Source organism: Diadema antillarum, unplaced genomic scaffold, assembly GCF_040938485.1.
Source record: "Diadema antillarum isolate AM-2024a unplaced genomic scaffold, OU_Dant_1.0 seq00001019_RagTag, whole genome shotgun sequence".
In the NCBI taxonomy this organism is placed as follows: Eukaryota; Metazoa; Echinodermata; class Echinoidea; order Diadematoida; family Diadematidae; genus Diadema; species Diadema antillarum.
Window position 1 is genome coordinate 432,161 of NW_027271854.1, and position 16,845 is coordinate 449,005.

General features: G+C 37.7%; 1 long non-coding RNA gene and 1 pseudogene across 1 annotated transcript; one reads left to right on the forward strand and one right to left on the reverse strand.

The window, feature by feature from the left end:
- Positions 1–7,117: 7,117 nt before the first annotated feature.
- On the reverse strand, positions 7,118–11,621 carry LOC139742765 (uncharacterized). Its single transcript, XR_011711720.1, has 3 exons — positions 11,523–11,621; positions 10,234–10,379; positions 7,118–9,561 (listed from the first exon to the last, which is right to left on the reverse strand). It is a non-coding gene; the product is annotated as an uncharacterized lncRNA (long non-coding RNA).
- Positions 11,622–11,709: 88 nt separating this feature from the next.
- LOC139742776 (ras-related protein Rab-30-like) lies at positions 11,710–16,248 on the forward strand (annotated as a pseudogene).
- Positions 16,249–16,845: the final 597 nt, after the last annotated feature.

A 16,845-nucleotide genomic window follows, 5' to 3' on the forward strand; every position in this document is an offset into this window, starting at 1 on the left:
TAATTTACTTGATTTTTATTACGAGAAAGAACGTCATTCTTATCATAAGGTATCACAAGTTATCATTCTCTAGATGAACACGATCTGTTCAGATTGATCCGTATGGGTTTTTGAAAAGTCAACCAGAACTATCAAAACTATTTAAAATTGAGCTGAATTCACTGTCTTTCCGGGAATTTGGCGTGAAGATAAAATTAAGGTGTAAGTTAAGAATGATAATCCAAACGAAATCGACCAGATGAGGATAGTGATACATATGTTTTCGATTCCTTTAACGTCGAAAAGGGCTGAAAGTCGGTAACTGTTTCCCATACAATCATCCAGGGTAGTGCGTATACTGGTATTGTGATATGAGGGAATCGATAAAATTGCTGCAAGTAAACTTAGAGCGTGAACAAGCCACAAGAGGGCGCTCTTACATTTTTGCACCTGTCAAACACTGTTTTTCTACTGTGTGAGAGGAGTATAGACTACCTCGCCTCTCGATCTCTTTTGACCGATTCATCCACAAAAGATTGGCATAATTATGAGAGTTGAGAGAGAGAGAGAGAGAGAGAGAGAGAGAGAGAGAGGGAGAGAGAGAGAGAGATGGGGAAACAGACAGACAGACAGACAGACAGAAAGACAGAGACAGACAGAGACAGAAAGGGAAAGAGGGAAGTATACGGGAAAGGAGAGAGAGAGAAACACAGACAGACCAGCAAAACGTTCAGCTTTCCACGCCCCTTTTGTTTCAGTATATAATGCGGATACAAAGAGGGCGATATAAACTGTAATCACAATTTATCATGTCGGGTTCAAAGGTCAAGGGTATTTCCGAAACAGAAATAATGTACGTAATTTCGAAGGTTCGTTAATCCGAAAATTTATTTAAAAAAAAGTTTGTTATTCTATAGCTCGTTAATAAATACTTATGATTTAGTAATGAAGATGTATTCATTTTCTGATTAATGAACCTTCGAAAAAGCGAACCTTCGGCACAACGCCACAGAATATTAATTTTAATCAACCAACCTCACTTCATTTTCGGAATAACGAATATCACCCTGTTAAATCGAGGTGCTCTCAAGACATGCTCTTCACATCCAGATTCGACTCCCTTCCTCCCCATCTTTCCACGCCTCCCTTTCGTCGTCTATTCCAAGGCCGGTCACACTGCCCAAAAGTCGCGTAAACTCATGAATCACGTAAGAAATTCGAGCCTTACGCGATACATGCGCGATTTGTGCATTTTCATGAGATTCTCTGACGTGGAACCTTCGTAGTTGTCCGCCGCGCTGTGCGCCGGATCGGCGCTTTACGCGATTCCAGATTTTGAGCAGCTTAAAACTCGGCTTCACGGAAATGTTTACGCAGTTTTGCACTGTTTTACGTAAGTTTTGCGTAGTTTGATTAGTTTTTGCGCGTTCATGCGCAAATCATGCGCGATTCATACGCGGTTCATTAGTGATAATGCGCAGATTATGCGTGGTTTCGCATACCGTGGACCTCAGTCGTCGCGCACAACCACGTATTCGTCCTATTTGGGGCCTTTGCGTGCCCATGCCCTGAAAGTGTGTGGTTTGCTAGTGATTTTTGCGTGATCTTTCCGTAGTTCTTGTGCAATTCATCGGTGATTTTCATCGCGTAAATCAGCGAAAATTCTCGACGGACAAGCTTGCACAACCAAATTTCTCGCGTGATTCATGCGTTTACGCGACTTTTGGGCAGTGTGACCGAGCCCTCATATCTTTTGAAGCCTTTCGAATTTTCATGACTCTTGAAAACAAGTTTTCCATAAATCTAGGTTTGTATTGTCCGCTTTTTCGCTTCTTCTTGTATGATGCCCTCTCGTTTGTCTTTAGTATTTTAGGACCAAAATTGATGTATGTGTCCTTCTATCTCTCTATCTGTCTATCTATCTCTCTATCTAACTATCTATCTATCTGTCTGTCTGTCTATCTGTCTATCTCTGTCTATCTATCTATCTCTCTATCTATCTATCTATCTCTACCTCTCTCTATCTGTCTATCTATCTATCTATCTATCTGTCTGTCTGTCTGTCTATCTCTATCTATCTATCTCTCTATCCATCTCTATCTCTATCTGTCTATCTATCTCTATCTCTCTCTCTATCTATCTATCATTCTCTATAGGCCTATATATATATCTCCCTCTATCTACCTACCTATCTATCTATTTATCTATCTATCTCTCTCTCTCTATCTATCTATTTATCTATCTATCTACCTATCTATATATCTCTCTATCTATCTATCTACTTATCTATCTCTCTATCTATCTATCTGTCTGTCTATCTATCTATCTATCTATCTGTCTATCTATCTATCTACCTATCTATATATCTCTCCCTCTATCTATCTATCTATCTCTCTATCTATCTATCTACTTATAGTATCATGCTTTAACCTATTAATTTCTCTCTAGCTGTCATCGAGATTGATACAACGTATCAAAGCAAATCCTCCTTTCTTCTTTCATTGTTTGGTGCAGACAGCTCAATCGTATGGAAGGGTTTGTTGTTGTTGTTGTTGTTTTTTGTTTGTTTGTTTTTTTAGTTCCTGAGGCTGTTTCCTTTGACGCCTTCATTTTGGTGAGTCGTAAAACCAAACATCAGTAAAATAGAATTTATGAATAGGAAAGGATGATTTTCATCCTAGCAATTAAAGGGGAATTTACTCCACATGATACATCAATCGTATATTTTTCTACGATTGGCTGACGATAACGAAGATTTCACGTTTTACCTCGTTCAGGGAGAAGGAATTAATATGTCATAGCCATGACGAGGGAATGTGTAATTTCCATAAAAATGAAATTTTGCAGAATTCTTATCGTATTTTCTATGTATCGTTCCCTATTACAACATCATGGACTGCTGTAGCTTTCTTATCGAGCGATGACTGGTCATTGATTTAATCAAAACTGTTAAGAATTATCTACTTTTGAATGGATGGTGTGATTTTCCTCAAACGTCACCGATATTTTCTCTTGATATTCTATACTCAATGAGTCCGCATAACTTTTCTCTCTCTCTCTCTCTCTCTCTCTCTCTCTCTTTTTTTTTTTTTTTGGGGGGGGGGGGGTCCAGTAAATTTGGATTTCTGAGTGATTATATGAATAATAATGAAGGATAAGCATGCACAGTAGAGTTGATAGGACTCAAATATAAATAGGCCCTACATGTATTACAGGCGGTTCCGTGATAAATTCCTGCTCATTCTTATTTAAAATTCCTTCGAAAATAACTATGATTTAGGCCTACAATGTGCCTCTTGACCCTTCAAATCCCATACCATATTTGCTGTGATTAGGTGGTGTATCGTTATAGTTTTGGGTTTTTCGTTTGTTTGTTTGTTTGTTTGGATGGATGGTTGGTTGTTTGTTTGGTTGTTTCTGCTTAGATAATCATTGTTAGTGTTTCATAAGGCGAAATAAAAAGTTCACTTTCGTTTGAGACTTTTTGTTCATCATTTTATGTGGTTGAGCAATTACGAGGATTATTGAATTCAGCATTCAAACAATGTTATTGGTATGTTTGTTTTTTATGGAATTGCAAAATGCACGATTCTTAGATTTGCAACATATTGCTAATAATAATAGTAACAACAATAATAATAATAACAATAATAATAATAATAATAATAATGATAATAATAATAATAATGATAATAATAATAATAATAATAATAATAATAATAATAATAATAATAATAATAGGAATCTACAGAATTTATAAAGCGCCAAATCCATGCTCTACACTAGCATGACTAGGAGCAACTTGTGAAAAATTAATAAATTACGTCATGCGCACAAGAAAGAAAGGGACAAAGTAAAACAATAGATTACATTTTTTACAAAAGCAATTTAAATCGATTATTGTTTGTAGGCCAAGTTAAGCAAATGCTTCTAGCGGATTACCGTTTCTTTTGTTGCTTTTTTACTTCAAATTGGCAACATTTCTGATTTGGGGCAGATTAAATGAATCTTAACAGTTAAGTTCCTCAGAGTATAAAATATGCAATGAAATTCAGCGCGTGCCAGCATGACAAGATGGATTCTGTTGCATAATTCAACACGGACTTTATGATTTATAAGCTGTGCAAAGCCGGGTACTATGAGTATCTTGCTCTCCTGTGACAATTGTGCTTGCAGCGTATAATGACAATACTGAAGAAGCAAATGTTACCCTTACGTGATAACGGGTGAGGCCATTATGTAATTATGCCTAAGGACGTGCTCATACCGATTACCCCCACCACACCCCAGCCCATTTCTTTTTTCCAATGTTGATTGGCATCCTCCACGCCTTACCAGTGTGAACTTCTGAAAGCCATACAGAGAGAGGAGTGAGGGACTACCCACTTTTCCCAAGCTATCGTTCGCACCCCTGCGTCATGAAATCGGCGAGTCCATAAAAATCATCGTAGCTCCGTCCGCAATCGAAATGACATTGCTGGTTACCATGGCAACGAGGAATCGCTCGGTATCTATGGTAATCTGCATTTATCATTGCCTCTTCCTTAATTAGGTACATCATGTACCTTGTCAGTTTTCGCGAACAAAGAATGCGCAACGCCGCGACGTCTCCCCGCCCCTTTCCGTTTGGTTACTAAATACAAATTTAGATTATTTTGCTTCGTATAGTTTATCACAACCCCTTGTCAAGCATCACTTTACAATGATCTGTGTTTACATTCTGATGAGTTTACAAGCTACTTTTTATACCTGATAGGTTTAGATTTTCATTTCATTGAAAAAAACAACAACATTTGTTTGGTTCATGGCCGTACGCAGGAATATTTTTCTGGGGACATTATGATCAATGTTTGAGGGGACTGGGATGCAGGAGTTTTTGCATTTTTGGAGCTAAAATTCATCGATATCCGGTGCACACTTTTGGGGGGAATGTTTGGAGAACTCAAAGGCAATCCCGACAGAAAGAAAAAAAATAACAGTATTCGTGAGGGGGTGTGAATGGCTCTATCTAAATGTGGAATCTGTCGCCTGTTTTTCCGCGTCTGTGTCTTCACTGTGTATTTCGTCTATGGAGATGGACAGAATGGAAAGGATGTAGGAGCTTTTGCATTTTGTTTTATTTCAAATTCAACGATCTGGTGACCTCTTGGGGGAATCTTTAGAATTTTTTTAGTAAAAAAAAAAGTGAGAAACATTGTATTTGGGACCATGTGAATGGCCAGGCGAGTACTGTATGCGTCTTTCATTGTGTCCTATAAAGTTTATGGAAGTGAAGGGGGTCCTACACGAAGGAGTGTCGCACTTTAAATGTTGAAATTCATTGCGGTGAACAATTTTCAGGGAGATTTTTAATATAAAAAGAAAACAAGTAAGAAAATAGATATCGAGGACGGATTGTTCCGCTAAATCGCGGGGAAAATGGGTAAAAGTCATTTTTAGTGCTCTATGGAAGAACGTTTTGTTGCAACAATCAGCTCATGACATACACACTACACCAGTGATCTCAGTGTCACACACAGACAGCAGCACAGCACTAATTATATGCACTACCAGTCCACGGAAGACGTAAAGTAATTAATCATTGAAGGAGTTCGTGGATTGACATTATTTCGTTCTGAATCACTGTTCAAAATTGTAATAACATGTTGCGAAAAGCCAGATTATAAAATAAAAAGAGTATAATTCTTGTTATCAAATTGTAATTACGGTTTATTTTATTTTTTGAGTCATGAGGTAGCAAAATTGGCATTGGGATCCTTATCGCAGTCAGCTAAAATTTGGCCGCTATGATGGCAATGGGTAACTGCACATCTTCATAACATTCGCTCCATGTACATCTAACCCGGGGTATGACGGTACCCCGGGATACGGCGTGGTGTATCAAATGTGGTGGTGACAGATACACATATCACAATAATGCCATGTGTCGAGCTAGGACAACGAGATGTTAAAGATGCGATGAACAAACACTAAATAAATAGATAAGAAATACATTGTAGATTCTTTGATTTTTGCGTCATTTTCTCAATAAATTACTGATCAAATCATTTGAAAATCTTATTCCAAGTTTTAGTCTTCAAGTTCTTAGTCTAAAGAAAATGGGGGTGTGTACATTTCTGTCTCCGCCGTATGACAATGATTTTCATAGTACCGTTAGTCTTTACTTTGTTATCATTATCTCTTTAATATTCACTGTATGATCAATTGCAACAATAAAAATGTTTTTTTTCAACAACAAAAAACAATCACAAAAATGGATGACTTCGATTGATGACTATTATTTTAAACCATTGTCCCACCTCGTTGGCTTTACAGAAACAGTTTGCAGAGTGTACTTGTAGAGGTACAATATATTCCTACTGTAGTGGGAACATACTTGAGACTTTCGTGCGTCATTACCAGTTAATTGTACATGTACACGTACAATGTAAATAACAACCGTGGTACTCGTAACATGTCTTACAGTATGCATTACCGTGGAAACGTTTACGAGTACATGTACATTGTATTTTAAATGTTCTTAGCCAAAGAGCCCACTATGTACCCCATTGCACAACAGACATACACAGAAAGACACACACACACACACACACTAATACACGTCATGTAAACAATTTAAAGGGATCGTACAGTTTCAGTTGAGATGGGGTTTGAGGTTTCCAATTTTTTTTTAGGAGTATTTATATTTAAAATTTTCATCTTTTTTTTTTAGGTGACAAACCTCTTATGAAATATGAAAGAGCATATAATTCTAAGGGGAATTCAAAGTTCATTTGATATAAATTGGTTTTGAAGTGCCCAGATATCCAAAAACAAAACGATCCTAATTAAAAGGTGGGATCCTCCTTTTATTGGGATTGCTTTGTTTTATTTTGTTGTTTTGTGATATCTCAGCATTTCAAAATCAATTTCATCAATTTAAATTCCTCTTATAATTGTTTGCTTTTTTAAAAGTTTCATAAAGTGGTTTCTAAGTACAGTACAGTGATATCTAGAAAAAAAGTAAAAGCAGAATTTTTGCCCCAACCAATACTATACCATCCCTTAAAAACATATCCATTCGAACAAAACACACAAACACCAAAAGAGGACCATCTACACGTGTTGACAACAAAATGAACACACTATACACCTCATATCAAGTGCCTAATACCAACAAAAATCTGTTTGCATTTATTCTGGTTATTTCTCTTCTTTTTTTTTTCTTTAATATAACCTTGCACTGTGAATTCAACATTCTACAATCTAGTTCAAACCCCAAGACGGAAGCAAGTAGCTGTCTGTCCATCATTATTTTGGAAAGGAGTGTCGTACAAGCTTCTCAAAGTATTCCCACCAAGGTGGTCACCACTAATGACCCATGAGTGGACACGCGGCTAACCCTTGTGGGGCCCGTTTTATCGTGGCGGTCAGCAAAGGCAAAACACAATCATTAATGGCATGAACCATGGCCACGGTGAATGCATTCAACTGGAATAGACGAGAATACTGGAATTCAAGGAAAAGGAACTAACATTGCCAAGATTGTCATCTTTTTTTTAATATCATTTCAAAACAATACCACTGGAATATTCTTGTCGTGGGGCAAATGAGCAAAAGACATCCTTGAACCATACCTGACTTCACGTTGTCCAACAAATTCTTATCACTCACATCAAGACATTTTCTTCATGGGGAAATATACACAGGATATTTCAACTTACCATTACAATTAAGCAGTAGATACTATAACAGAACATTGCTTACGTATATCTCTCAGTATAAGGCAGGAAATCACACCAGATCTATACATATTTCAACAAATAAGAATACATAGACGCACGGAAAACAATTGTACGTACCTAACGAGGCCAGTGGTCTGTGCAAATATCAATATGCACATTCAACACTCAATCTACGTACATTTCATGTGCACCATATTTGCAACGTGGCCAGACCTGGGGATTAAGATATGATAGTCATTGTTAACATTGGATCAACCCTCACTATAAAACTTCATTCACACAATTTTCGTTTCTTCGCGCTGCTCTCACTCTTGGTAAAAAATAAATACCAAAAAATCTCGGGATTCTTTGGTTAACAGTATAATACAGTTGCGAATACAATTTTCTACAAGTTATAAAAAAAAAATCCTCTGACTCTCACACTCAAAATTTTGTCACTGCCCCCAAAAGATACTAAGAAAGAGCTAAAAACTTTGTGACAAATCTCACTCAGCATTCATACCATCACTCATCAGACCGATGACTATCAACTCAAAGATAAATGCACGGCTGTATAAAGTTAAATAAGTTAAATAATTCATAAACCACTTATTTCAGGGAAAATTGACAACGTTGTATACAGAGGCCCTCAAAACCTGTGATAAGAATTTGTTGGATGTCGGGAGGCTCAACCCCACGGATCTGTCGTTCAAGTGTTCAAAACTTTACATTTCTTTCAGGATTACATACACTTCTGGACATATCTAATGCACAAGTTACATTGTCTAGACACATATGATTTGCACAAATTTGCTCTGTTCACAACCAAAGTCAAGTATGTACAATTGCGAGAATATGAGATGTAGTCCAAAGTCAAACTCTCATTCAACAGAGAGAATTATGAAATTCAAAGCACAAAAAAAGAAACACGGACCTATATGCTTCTGACCATAAATGCAGCATACGCTATTTCTGAAATCTTACATATTTGTATTGTTTTTTCTGAGCGAATAAATATGGAAAAACGCCAGAGTTGCCCAACATCACGAGTTGACTTCAGTTCGATTATATCTATTGTACAATAACCTTCAAAACTGTGTCACAAGTATACTACTGTACAAATATCGTGCAAATACAGATTACATCAAGGCATGCAATGTACAACGACATATCTGGGTCCCACGACAGTGACCGACCAGCGTTCATCTACAGAGCGGTGCTGATATACAAAGCCTCCTTCAAACAGACAGTAGCATTGGTGGATATTACACACATAGAAAACAAAACAAAACCAAGCTCTCAATTTCCGGGTTTTCAAACGAGTCATCAGCGATTATATCTCACACATAGCACATAACGTCTGAAATAATCAATCCATACACTCAATGATTAGGTTTGAAAGCCATTATTAGGCGTTGAAAAATTTGTTTCTCATCCAATATTATGATATACCTAGAAAGCCTTGCAAAATTTTTTTTGCCCTATTTGGAAAAATATACAAATTACAAGTAAAAAAATTCATCAAACACTTGAAAAACAAACATCTACAAATACAGTACACTATCATTGTGGTTTTTTAAATCTTTCCAGTAACTTTGTCATGAACCAAAGGCAAGAACCTACACTACAATTTTCTTTGAACTGTACAAAATAGAGAGAGAGGAAGAGAAGAAACCAGGAAAGAGAGAAAGGTAGGACAGAGTGTGTGTGTGTGACCTCGTAGTAGCTTCTTGGCCAGGGAATATACAATGAAGGCCATAGTGTGACTGAGGTACAGATCGTTGATAGGGGGCGCTCTTCAAGAGGCAGCCTCAGCTTGAGGTGCCTCTTCCGTCGCGTCGCCGTTCGTCTTCTGGCGTTTGATGAAGTCCGCTCCCTCCTGCAAGTGGACGAGAAACAAATCACATGATACAATCCAGTACGCTGCATCAAAAGGGGTCATTAAAATGCCATTAGACAGTAAAAACAAACATCTGTTTCCTAGCAGATGTTTATATACACTCTACATCATCTTATACTTGGATGGGAATGAGATGTTCATTTCAGATCAAAACACAAAAAGTGCATCTCTCTTGTCACATGGCAAAGTACCAGAAATTGAATCTAAAAGCTTTGCAAGATCACCTGAGCACAGACTTTATGTCATGTTTAACACTGACTTAAATCACAGAGTATGTGAATAGAAGGTTTTCTAACTACAGTACCAAGAGTGTTTTCACTAGGTACCAGATCCCGATTGTATTCAACCAAACTTTTTGAGGTGTAGATAGCGAATGTGATCTGTTTTGTATTTCTCATTTTTCATTCATTCTCAACAAACTCAAGCAAGCAGGCAAGTAGCAGGAGATACTTTCCCTCTTCTAAATTGAATAGAAATTGTCGATGGACGTATGTTTTGAACAAAATGATGTACATTCATATGTCACAAAATTCCTTCACAAATGACATTCTGTATAGCAGTCACACCAACATGCATATCAAACTGCTGGAGATACCAGGAAAATCATTCCCTTTATGGTAGGTATCGATGTCATGCTGCGGCTATACTCACTGCGAGAGTCTCTGCCATGGTGATTGTCCGTTTCACGGCAGCCTTGTCTGCACCCTCAGCATCCTCTTCCTCATCGCCATTCTCCTCATCGTCGTCGCCTTCGTCATCGTCTTCGTCATCTTCGTCTCCGTCCTCACCCTCTGCCTCTACAATATTCACAGGATGGAGCAAGTTTACTGAAAGTGTGCATCCGTTTGTATTCAAAAGAAATGTATTCTCTTTTCATCGTGAAATTCTTTTAATTAATTCTTTTATACTCATTTATATGCTACAACTTTATAGCGTTATGAAGTATTATGAGGCGCATTGACGTATATGTATGACAAAATCAACTGCAAATATAACCAGAAATGGTGCAAATTGCCATTTTTTCTTTTCTTGCTACCCTCGTTTTGCAAAATGCAGTAATAAGCTAGTGCTGAATACAAGTAGTGATGCCCCCACTAATATATATAACAAATCTAAACGTTTAACTGCCTTCACTGCAAAATATGACACTTTCTTTTTGTGGCAAATGATAAAAGGGACCTTTTTCGACTGAATCGCAATAAACTGAACACATGTTCAGTGAATGGTACTGAGTTCATTTAAATTACTGAATGCACAGTCTTATTCATGTGTTCCCTGCACATAAAATTGCTACAATCTTTTTAAATACAGTACATCACTTTTATTTAGGAGCACGAAGGGAATTTCTTTTCAAGGACCTTTCCATATACAGCTACTGCCAACAAAGGCAACTTTTTATCCATAGGTCTACTTGGCCATAATATGGCAAAAGGGTTCAGCTAAGCTCTGCACTGAGAGAAATTAGAATGAGAAAAATGACTTTATAGTTAGGCCCCTTTTGCATTTGCTCTAGAAGTCACAGGAATAGATGTTTGTATATGATGGAGTTTGTCTTATGGTTTCCTTATTACTTAAGAAATCCTTTGTTGATATTTCTTACTTTTTAAAACTATTCATCACCTAGATTTAGACCAAGTGCTATCCAGATACATCCTTCTGCCAAAAGAATGCAACAAGTGCTGTAGTAGTCTCTTCATGGCAGAAGGGTGCATCTGACATACAAATCCCCTCTGTCACCAACTCTCTATGTGGCATTAAATGTGAAAATGGAAAATCACTTGAAGATACAGCCCATATCATCGAAGAAAAAGAAACTCTAGTGCATCTGAGAGTTGGCTACATAAAATCCTTGACCTCACAGACTGCCCAAATGGAAAAATTTACACAAATTCACATTTTACCCAAATATCACCCTTTTGCCATATTATGGCCATATTTACCTGCAACTTCTGCCTCCTTGATAGCCTCGGTCTCCGCCCTCGTTGACCCCAGGGCCTGCTCTCCAAGAAGCTCTTGCCCCTCCTACAAAGAAGAAAAAGTATGATGATGATGATGATGATGATGATGATGATGATGAAAGAGAATATACAGCTCATTTATCTGTAGAAACATTCAAAGAGGTTCTCAATTGGCAATGCCGGGGTTGGGAAGACCTGCCTCGTACGACGCTTCACCCAGTAGGCCGTAAGACTAGCATGGAATTATACAAATGACATCGTGTCTGTGAATCTTATGGTAGTGAATGCACTTAATAAAGCTCAATACAGACCATAATTGTCAAGATTTCAAACGAAAACACGTTCAGTTCCATGAGCAGTAATACCTCAGAGTTGGGCAAGAGTTTTACATTACATTCAGTCTAGTATTAAAGAGTGAGCTTAATGTAAAGTTAGATATTATGGACCCTTTCAGAACTGATGTCAAGCTAGTTGCATGCACTGTCAGTGACACTCCTGGTGTACATGGTGGCGGTCCTGAGAAGCTTTAAAGAAGGATGTTTCACATCTGAAAGTTCAGCCCCTTTTGGCATTAGTAAAGGTACAAGGATGCAGGATTCGATGGGGTGCTGTTGCATGGTTTCCATGTTTACACATCTGCCATGTTCCAAACATCTGAATAAAAACTGATTTGTATGATGATTGTAGTCAAAAAATGGTTGATGTAATGTCAATCTCACATCATCTTTTGATTCAATGTTTGTTCCTTGCTGGTTCCACCTTCTCCATATGTATCCACCAAAGAAAAATACATCTGTAGTTTTGCTTGCTAGCTAGTCGCAGAAACTTGCATGTTAGTACATAATCTACTTCAATTTATTGTTAAAATTGTTAATCTTTGTAACAAAGATGGCAGCAATCATGCTATCCGACAAGACCCCCTTGAATCCCGGGTGCATGTACCTGTAAAGAGTGTTGTGAGCATGCCATATGACTATGGCATTATTTCTCTACATGATACGGTATATCTCCTCATTCAATTTTCTGTGCATGATCTCTCGCACCTACACTGTATTTCAAAATGCAGTGACGGTTAACAATTCTCTATGACTCTACCCAAATTAATTCTACTTTGGTGCTCTTTCAACTATCAACATGAGGAAATTTCATGTCCTTTGGTCTAAATATGTTCTTAACAGTCAATTACTATGCGTTGTTGTCAAGAGATGCCACAGCTGTATGGCAAGTACAGCTACACATTAATAGGCGAAAATGCCAAGACCATGATGACAATATATTTTCTCTCATATTCATACAATTACAACTGAACTGTCTTACTTGTTGTACAATGTTGCTCAAATTTTAACTATTTGTTTTCATGTGCCACATATTTTCACTGGAATCCTCTTGTAATAGTCGCAGTAAAGTATCATACTCAAACCCAGTCAAATAGTTAACAAGGTGCTGCATGGCGAGCTAATTATTTACTAATATAATCTTCATTTGTATTTTTCTCCTTTTTCTGTAAGTTTAAAGCACAAAATCATCCGTAACCTGTTGAGGACGAGTCCCGAGTATACTCGGGCAAGCGTCTATTGGAAATGCGTGTTGTAGCAAAATCAAACGTCCTCAACGGGTTAAACACAATATTTATAGTACATTGAACTGATTTTATCTTTCTTTTCAGGGATTATTTTCCCCCTGGCCAAGGAGCAACTATAGGAGTAGACTTCATGATTAAGACAATAGAGATTGGAGGAGAAAAAGTTAAGGTGAGTCCAGTCCAGGCAGTCTATGTGTTGTAAACACAGACCTTTGCTGAACAGAAAGATGTGCCATGAAACAGTCGCAACTCGGCTTTTTTTGAAACTTCTTCATCTTCTGTATTTTCTAATTTCTCAACATTAGCTTTACACTCTTGATGCATGCGAGATATCTATCCAATTCCCCCTCTCTCTTCTCTCCTCCCTACCTCCCTTTTTTCTTTTTCGTCTTCTTCTTTTTATTCTTCTTCTTCTCCCTCCTCCTCCCTCCTTCTTCTTCCTTCTTCTTCTTCTTCTTCTTCTTCTTCTTCTTTCTTCTTCTTCTTCTTCTTCTTCTTCTTCTTCTTCTTCTCCTCCTCCTCCTCCTGCCTTCTTCTTCTTCTCCTTTGTTTTTCTTCTTTCCTCTTCTTCCTTTTGTTGATAAGGTTTTAAATGACCATGATATAGAGCCTTCTCCAACTACACAGGTAGTATGAAAGGTTGCAGAATTCCAAATATTTTCACATTTTTGTCAATTTTGTACCCACCTTTTACTGTCATTGCAAGTTCTTTCAAAGTTTCTGGTGTCATTCATTTATTCACACTGACAAAAACATGTACGCATGCCTCGCAAAACAATAACCCCAACAAACTCATGCTGGTTTTTGTCCCATTAAATTACGGATATTCCAGTTAAAATCTGCTCCATAATGCCTTCAAGATGCTTCAAGTTCACATCCAGTTATCTTTATTACCTGATGTTTAACATCGTATGTCAACCTCAGAGAATCAGAAAAATACATGTATGCATTATTTCTTAGACCCTTCAATGTACATGTAAATGTTGATGTTAAATATCACTTCTTGTGTGTTTTGTGCATCAAGTTATACAATGGAAAGTTCTTGGAAATACCATTTTTCATTTTGTTTTTTGTAATGCTGCTCAAGTTGAATCATGGAAAATTGTTTTCTTGACATGCCTCAAAAGAGATTATTGTGGAAAATTCTTGTTTAAGGTTGTACAAACAGTGGTGTAGTTTCTTGCTGTGTTACAGTTACATGATCTATGCAGCTTTTCTGAGTTGACAAATACGCTGCATGTTTGAGATGATTCACAAGATAAATTTTCTTGTCTCAGGTTCTAATCACATGTGTATTTCAGAGCAGTCAGTCACATTCATCAGTCACTTTGGGTAGATATTCCGTCAGTCTCGGCATAAATTTTGTGATCAAATAATCTGATTGTACTGTTCTGTCATGAAAATGGTTTACAGTTGCAAATATGGGACACAGCTGGACAGGAGAGGTTCCGTTCCATCACACAAAGTTATTACCACAGTGCAGATGCCCCTGTGTGCTGGTCTTTGACGTAACATCAAAAGAAAGCTTCAATATGCGCTGCCCAGCTGGTTACGAGAAGTGGAACAGTATGCTAGCCCCAAGGTTATATCTGTTTCTCGTAGGTAAGTACCAGGCAGAATCTCTTCTTTGTGTTTGCCACAAAACTGTTGAGTAAAAGTCACTGCAGTGAACTACAAGAAGTATTGATGTCTAGGGCTCCCAGGCCCCCCCTCCAGATCTCGGGCCGTCGACCGCATGATCGCGATGAAAATTGGCACACACATTGTCTGTAAAGTAATCTAAAAATACGGTCAGGTTGATATTTCCAAAAACTTATCATTTTATGCTCAATTATGCATAATGATGCATGAAATCAGACTATTTGGTATAAAATCACTAAATAAAGCTCAAAACAGGCATTTTTTTTTTTGTGAATATTCTTTTTAGTGTCCTTAGCAAATGTAAGAGAAAAAAATTGTTGCGATCAGAAAAATTTCTTAAGTATTTTATTGTTTTTTGAATTTCTTATCTATTTCTTTGGTTTTTTGACTTTTTGTTTTCAATCTTTTTTAGATGAAATTTGTCCGCGGACATTGTTTCCAAACATGAAAATATGTTATTAATTGATTTTAATCACTAAAACCCCAAAATAATCATGCTTTTATGAAATTTGCCTGTTAGCACAGTTTGCATTGAAATTGTACACAAATTCACGTTTTTGAGCAATTCTTGGTGTGACATGCGTGTACTTATACTTACACGTAACTTCGGAACCACGCGCTCTCCGGACATCGCAAAAGAAAGAAATAAATCATAAAACATTGCGGCGATAGCTTTTTGCGATGGCGATACATCGCGCGGGAACGTCGAGGGGAGGGCCTCGGAGGCCCCCCCCCAGCCTAGTTAGGGTTAATGCAACCAAGAAATTTGGGCATATAAGTATAGATTACGCGGTGTGGCATCACAAGTCTGATATTTTTTCCTGAATTTTGTCTGTTACGATTAATGCAAATTGAAAGTGTTCTGAACTATTTCACTTTACAAAATTAGAAAAATATCAGTTGGAAATATTTTGTGCGCGACAGTCGAGAACTGCAATAGCAATTGAACGGTACATCCAGGCTCTTTTGCAGACAATGTGCCCCTTTCAGTAATGGTAGATCTTTCTCTACAAGCTCACAGAGCAGTTGTGCAGGGCTTATTGCGAGTCACCACTCTAGTTCTGTTATATGTAACCTCTTTGGTTACTGTGTAATGTTTAGAAAGTGGCTGCGGCAACATAGTTTTGTCTTTCACCATTCTATGTTAGTGTTAAGTGTGTGTGTTTTGTTCTTATGCATGCAATAAGAATGCAATTTGATCACCTCACTCTTTGTTGCAATAATTCCGGCTACCTCTGCAGGCAATAAGATAGACCTAGCCAAGGACCGGGAGGTGAACGAGGAGGACGGCCAGAGCTTCGCCGAGTCGCACACGATGAGATTTCTTAGAGACATCTGCCAAAGAATCGGACAACGTCGACAGACTCTTCCTGGATATTGCCGTTGAACTGACAAATAATGTGCGGAACGGCGAGATCAAGCACGACGGGCACGAAGACGTCATCAAAGACACCAGTTCCGTTCTCAACATGCTGTAAAGGTTGACCCTGCTACACGCTACTCGCTGTTTGTCTTCTTCTTCTTTTTTTCCCCTTTTTTCAAGATATCCAGCTGGCTTGTGAAAAAGCCTGTTGTGATTATATCATTGATCATGATGCCTAATCCTTTTTGTTTTTTTCTCACTTCTTCTCGTGTTCCCTTGTTGGGGTGTGTGAAATGGACTACTGACAAATGTGCTTCTATATTATGCGTTATGCATACACTAGCCCCACCATCAGTTTATTCTACAGCTTTCTTTGTATTCTCCAACATTGCCATTAAATAGTGCTGATGTACCTATCTGCTTCTATGCATTTTTGATAGTATGAAGATTTATGAATGCAAAAGAAATGCTCATTGCACACAAGCCTTCCTATAAACAAAGGTAGGGATAGTGCACATCATTTTACTTATCAATGTCCCACAGGAAGGAGCAATCAAAACACTATGTTGCACTGAATAAAGCATGCTGTTTTCCTTTTCAAGGCAGTCTCAAGCAATTTGAAAAAGAAGGTAAATTATGCAGCTTTCATTAGGGTGAAGCTTTTGACCTGAAAAAAAATATCCATGGTTTGACGTAAGTGTGTGAAGTTGTGTCATTTT